General features: G+C 45.8%; 1 long non-coding RNA gene across 1 annotated transcript; it reads right to left on the bottom strand.

Annotated features, from left to right (window-relative positions):
• Positions 1-2,526: 2,526 nt before the first annotated feature.
• Positions 2,527-3,561, bottom strand: LOC102551820 (uncharacterized). Its single transcript, XR_015631505.1, has 2 exons — positions 3,398-3,561; positions 2,527-2,872 (listed from the first exon to the last, which is right to left on the bottom strand). It is a non-coding gene; the product is annotated as an uncharacterized LOC102551820 (long non-coding RNA).
• Between the last annotated feature and the right edge of the window lie 2,844 nt (positions 3,562-6,405).

Here is a 6,405-nt window from a genome sequence, read left to right as displayed (position 1 = left end):
TTTATATTTGGGGGTGTTTGCCTTCATGAAATTACGCATGCTATGTGACTGAGTGCTTGGTGCCCAGGGAAGTCAGAAGAAAGTTACAGAAGGTCGTAAGAAGTCACGTGGGTCCTGGAAATTGAATGTGGGTCCCATGGAAGAGCAAGCAGCCTGTGTTCATAACTGCGGGGCCATCTCTCTGGCCCTGAGTCACCAAATTCTTTGAGGCTCAGTTCCTGTCTGTAGAAGGTGGGTGATAGCAACATCGTCTTTTCAGCGTGCTGTGAGAATTAACTACGCATGGAGCTGAGCTTGGGAGCTAGTACCATGTAAATATCGATAACTCTTACTTTCCTTCTCTCAAGACTCTTGGCTACCTTGGGCCCAGGGACAAATCTTCCCTGTGTGTGCAGGGGTAGGAGGTAGCGTCTCCAGGCACTGCCCATGGGGCACTCCTCCCAGCTGCAGCCTCTGTCTGCCGCCTTCTACCGTGTAAGCTGGGATAGGGAGTGTTCTGAATTCACAGCCCGCTGTTCCTTAGCAACCTCTGCAAATACAACTTAGGCACAGAAATACCTTTGTTTGGAATTACAAACATCTTATAGACTTATAGACTGGTGTCTTTTAAAAATTACCCTTATTTCCAGTGCTCATTTCAAACATCATGTACATGCACTGACGATCCTTGGGGAGGAGGAAAGCTACTCTGGCAGACTTCGGGGTGATAACTTCCAGTTTTAGGAATGAGTCCACACGTGTGTTAGATTCGTGTGTGTGTGTGTGTGTGTGTGTGTGTGTGTGTGTGTGTGCACATATAGGTTGTGGCTAGAGGTTTGTAAGGTGCCTTTCTTTCTTTCTTTTTTCTTTTTTTCTTTTTCTTTTTTTCGGAGCTGGGGACCGAACCCAGGGCCTTGCGCTTCCTAGGTAAGCGCTCTACCACTGAGCTAAATCCCCAACCCCACCTTTCTTTTTTAAAAAGTTTTTATTTTACGTATGCGAGTACACAGTTGCTGCCCTCAGACACACAATGGATCCCATTACAGATGGTTGTGAGCCACCATGGAGTGTCTGGGATTTGAACTCAGGACCTCTGGAAGAGCAGTTAGTGCCCTTAACCGCTGAGCCGTCTCTCCAGCCCCTAAGGCATCCATCTTAATCACCCTCTGCCTTATTTCTTTCGAGAGGGTCTCTGAACATGGAACTCACTGATAGAGCAAAACTAGCTGGCCAGAGATCTCCAGGGCTCCTTCTGCCTCTGCTTTCCCAATGGCAGGGCTGCAGGGGCACACTTGGCTTATTTGTGTGGATGTTGGAGACTTTAACCTAGGTTCTTAGGCTTCTAAGGCAAGCAAGTCGTTAACGGAGCCATTTCCACAGCCCCTGAAATGATTTTTAAAAGAGAAAATGAGACTTCCCAAGGAAAAACATGTTACCAGCTCAAGGGATATGCTGTGTTATTGATGATAGCATGGGCATATTTGAGAGCTGAGAGGTGGGGCAACCTGCAGCATAGGGGTGCTCATAACACATTCCCTGGGGTCTGGGTGTATGTGGGGGCACTTGGCTTGAGTGTATGGTGAGAGATGCTGCCAGAATATTGGTGGGAAAGCTGTTTTCCAGGCTGGGTTTCAGAGTAAGGTTCAGGTACTAAGCAACGGCAAGAGGATGGACGGACAGCTTGCTGCCACTGGCCTTTCTGAACACTTGCACACTCAAGAGAATATGAAGCCCCGAAGGCCTAGTCATGAGGTGAGAGGATACAGAGCCTCTGCAGAACAGAACCAAACTAGCTGGGTTTGAGAACTCTCCTGCTTGTAACTTTGTTGCTGTGGAGTTCTGGGTATGTCTTTTCTGTGTTAATTAGCTTTCTCTTCCTGTAACAAAACACCCCGGGCTGTCAACTATAGACAGAAAAACTTTGTTTCTAGGGAGAAGTTTTCTTTTATCTACTGGTTTGGTTTCAACATTTTCGTGGTTGACTGGGATTATGAGAGAGAGAGAGAGAGAGAGAGAGAGAGAGAGAGAGAGATCCTATGTGCATTCAAAGATCACAAGCCACCTGCCTATTCCACGTAGGCCACACCTGTAACATTTGCACTCACAAGTGCTACCGAAACTAGGGACTGCTGGGAGGGAATTAAGTTAGATGAAGTCATAGGGTGTCACCCCCATGATGGCATTAGTGGTTTTATGAGAAAAGGAGGGAACGCACTCCTCTGTCTCGATATGCCAGAAGGCAGCGTGAACGTTTGCCACATGCCCATGCTCTGAATACACTGCACTTTGTAGCCTCCGGGAGCACAGGGAATTTATTTTCCTCATAAATTAACCAGTCAGTCTTAAGCATTCTTCTGTCACAAGGCCAAACAGTGACCTTGAGGGTGTCCAAGTGACTTACTCTTTTTCGTGGCTCAGTTTCCTTCATTACAAAAATGAAGATTGTATCTCTCTCTCTCTCTCTCTCTCTCTCTCATAATACATTTATATGGATTAAATTGATAAGCATGTTCAAGAAAGAAGTACAGCACCACAGTAGAATCCTAGGGAGGAGATTGTCAAATGTCACTGGTGCCTTCGCATGCCCCGGTATAGGTCATCAGGACAGCTGCCCTCAGTGACCCCAGATGGAAAGGTTTTTAGGCTTTGAAGGCTCCCTGGAGAGATGCTATAGCGCACCCAGGTTGGGAGCCACAGAGGAACTTGCTTCTCCAGTCCAGGCTTTGATTGGCAGCAGAACTGTGCTCTGCTAGTGAGCAGTGGGGTGGTCACCTGTGTGACGTCGCTGTGAGACTTGAAGCTTTGCTTGCATCTCAGTTCGGCGTCCCTCGTCATCTCAGAGAGTTAGTTCTCTCAGGAGCTCAGAGGAGCAACAGATACTGGCATTTGATACCTGGAAATTAAAAAAAAAAGTGTATGGATATTTTGATTGTGTCTGTCTGTCTGTCTGTCTGTCTGTCTGTGCACCATATACATGCCTGGTGCCTGCAGAGGTCAGAGAGGGTACTATATGCCCTGACACTGGAGTTACAGATGGTTTTGAACCTCCGTGTGGGTGCTGGGAATTGAACTGGGTCGTCTGTAAGAGTAGCCAGTGCTCTCCACCTCCGAGCCAACTTTGCAGTCCTGATACCTGGAGACTTTATTTAGGGGTTTTGCTGTGGACCTCGGGAATCTAGATTTTTTTTTTTTTTTTTTTTTTACTTTTCTGTCTTATATTTACAGAGCTGGGACTGAATCATATATGTAAGCATTCTGGTACCTCGCTATATCCCTAGCCCCTGCTTTTAAAGTTTTGAAAAACCATTTAACAGACATTTAACTGTACAAATGTACGGACAGAGCATGTTATACATTTATGATGTCCACTGGCCCTGAGACCACGGTAGCTGGCATATCCATCACCTTAAACGTTTACCATGTCAGCACAAAGGTGTTGACGATACTGGCGATCTATCTATTAGCTGTTTTGAAAGGTCCAATGAACTGTTGACAAGTCTGGTTAGTCCACTGTGAGACAGGACAGTAGGAGCTGTTTCTCCTCTCTGCCTGCACCCCGTATGCCTTAACCACCCTCTCTACCCCTCATTCCATACCCTTCCCAGGCTATGCTAACCACAATTCTATTCTTCTACTATGACATCAGCTTTGTCTTAGCTTCCACACACGAGTGAGATCATGCGGTGTCAGCCTTTCTGGGCCTGACTCTCTTCACTTAGCATAATGTCCTCCTGTTCCAGCTGTATGGCCGCAAATGACAGGATGTTAGAAATCTAGAATTTTCAAAAGTTCCCAGGACAGCAAATAGAACAACCATTGCCAGTTGCCCTTTCCTTTGCCTCTCAGAGTCTTGCTTTCCTTAGCTGCAAGACGGGGGTATGGTGGCGCAAGCCTGTTACCCCAGCACTTGACAGGCTGAGGCAGTAGGATTGCCAGAACTTCAGGGTTAGCCTCGGGTACATAGTAAGACTTTGCCTCCCCACCAAAATCGAACAACATCACCACCAACAAAAACAGAACCAAGTTGGGGTGACTATGGACCGTAACGGTAAATCTTGCTGTTGTGAGATTTGGTAGACAATGGAGAGGTAGGCCTCTGCCTTATTCAGACCTGCTGGAGTCCCAGAGCCAGCAGGGTGGGTGGGGGACAGCACCTATAGTCTCAGGCTGGCAGCATGTCCAGGTTACATTGGGTGGGTCTGGGGTCCCCATGGCCATGACTTGATCAGTCATCCTCAGGTTACAGCAAGAGTGGGCAAACTCCACTGAGTGGCCTGGGCTCCTGTCCAGGGATGGTTTCTATAGCGTCTGAAGTTTGTCTGCTGCGGCAAGGAAGAGGAAGATGTTTTCGAACAACTTTGAATATCTCACAGCCATGCAGGTTCGTTTGACGTGAGTTTGCCAGGGGCTAAAGTCAATGTGTTGGAGGCTGAATTCGTTTTGGTGTCTCTGAAGACTTTTTTTTTTTTGAGGGGAGGCTTTTCCTCTTCTACTTTTAAGACCTTGTGGGTTCTATGGGCCCCACGGGGTGACTTCTGTCACTCCCTGTTTGAAATTGCTGCTTGGCGGCCTTAAACTCTGCCCACGCCCGAGGGCACCTGTCCACGGGAGCCAGAGATGCAAAATGAAGGCACATTAGGGGACCGAATAATTCTGTCGGACTTTAACTGTCGTGAACTAAGTGCTGATAGCCCAGCTAAGTGCTGATAGCCCAGCTCCTGACACAGATAGCAAGATTGAAACCTTGTGTCATATTCTCCCTCACAGGAACCCCACGTGGCTCAATTCGTACTTGGCTCATGACTCTCCTGGATCTATAGGAGAGCTTTCCAGGGAGTCTGTGTGTAAAGAGCCGGGCCTAATGTTTGTCAGACAAGCGTCTACTGCTGCTGAGCTCACCCGCTTTGTTCTTATGTCTCTGCTAACACATGTCTGCCTGGGAAGCACCTTCTGTTGAGCCTGCCTCTCTTTCTCCTGACATTCTTCCCAGATGTTGCTCTGTCAACAAAGGAAGTCCCAGCCGCCCTTCGCTGAAACACCCAATAGCGGCGTTCAAAGTACCCGATTCCTTGAAACCGCCTGGTATGTTCTTGTCCCAACTAAGATGTATATTCTCAGGAAATTGTTTAAGCCAGGCATTATGGTACAAGTCTGTAATCCTATCACATGGGAGGCTGAGGCAGGAGGATCACAAACTTGAAGCCAGCCAAGGCTTCCTACCAAGCCCTTGTCTTCAAAATAATTGAGGTATGTGGTGGGCGGGTGTTGCCCTGACAGAATGCATACAGATAATGCTTGTGATCATGTTTCGATTCTGACGAAGTCCTTCCATTCTCAGAAGTACAGTTCCAGTGGTACAGGAAACAAGAAGCAAATTAGAACCTTACTTTTTATGTAGTTTTTCTTACAAAGCATTATGATGTTAAGAATAGTATATTGGGCTAGAGAGGCAGCCCAATGGTTAAGAACATGTAGCAAAGGGAAGATGTAGCAAAGGGAAGATGTAGCAGTCTGGGTTCCAGCACCTGACCCGGCACACCCACCCACAGCTCCAGCTCCAGGAGATCTGACACCATGTGTGGTCACCTACGTTCACATACTCGAGCCTCCCACCCCACGTACCCATAATTTAAGATGAGAAAAAATTAATCTTAAGAATTGTATAAAGAATTGTGATTAAAAGAAGTGTCCTAACATGAACTGATATTAGAATGGATTAATTAGGTTTTAGTAAAGAAAAAGTAAAGATGTCAGTTTCTCCAACTCATGAGAAAGTTTGTTCATGTGTGTTTTTTTTTTTCTTTTTTCTTTTTTTTCGGAGCTGGGGACCGAACCCAGGGCCTTGCACTCGCTAGGCAAGCGCTCTACCGCTGAGCTAAATCCCCAACCCATGTGTTTCTTTAAAAAAAAAAAAGCACTGATGGCGGATATGAATTGCTATGCTATTAGATTCTATTTGAGAAACTGAGGGAGGCAACGTGCATTTCGTTTAATATAATAAATAACATTATATTAAGGAATAAAATATATAAAAAGAATAATACTTATTATTAAATAAAACAATAATAAACTTATTATGTACAATACAGTGGGAAGAGTATCCTTTGTACAATTTAAATTATATAAAATGGCAACGAGAAATGTGCAGAGCTTAAACTGTGCATGACGGTATCGTGCACATAGCATTCGGTGGGAACAAACTGAAGAGGCCATGGAAACCCTACAGCTAAGAAGTTTACTAATGAGAGTTTCTAGAGCAGTGGTTCTCAGCCTTCCAAATGCCATGACCCTTCAATATAGTTCCCCATGTTGTGGAACTGTATTATTTTGTTGTTTCTTCATAACTCTACTTTTGCTACTGTTAGGAATCGTAACGTAAATATCCAATATGTGGGACATCTGATATGTGACACCTAAGGGGAGTTT

Source organism: Rattus norvegicus, chromosome 10, assembly GCF_021556685.1.
Source record: "Rattus norvegicus strain SHRSP/BbbUtx chromosome 10, alternate assembly SHRSP_T2T, whole genome shotgun sequence".
NCBI lineage: Eukaryota > Metazoa > Chordata > Mammalia > Rodentia > Muridae > Rattus > Rattus norvegicus.
This window is presented reverse-complemented; position numbering and strand designations above follow the sequence as displayed.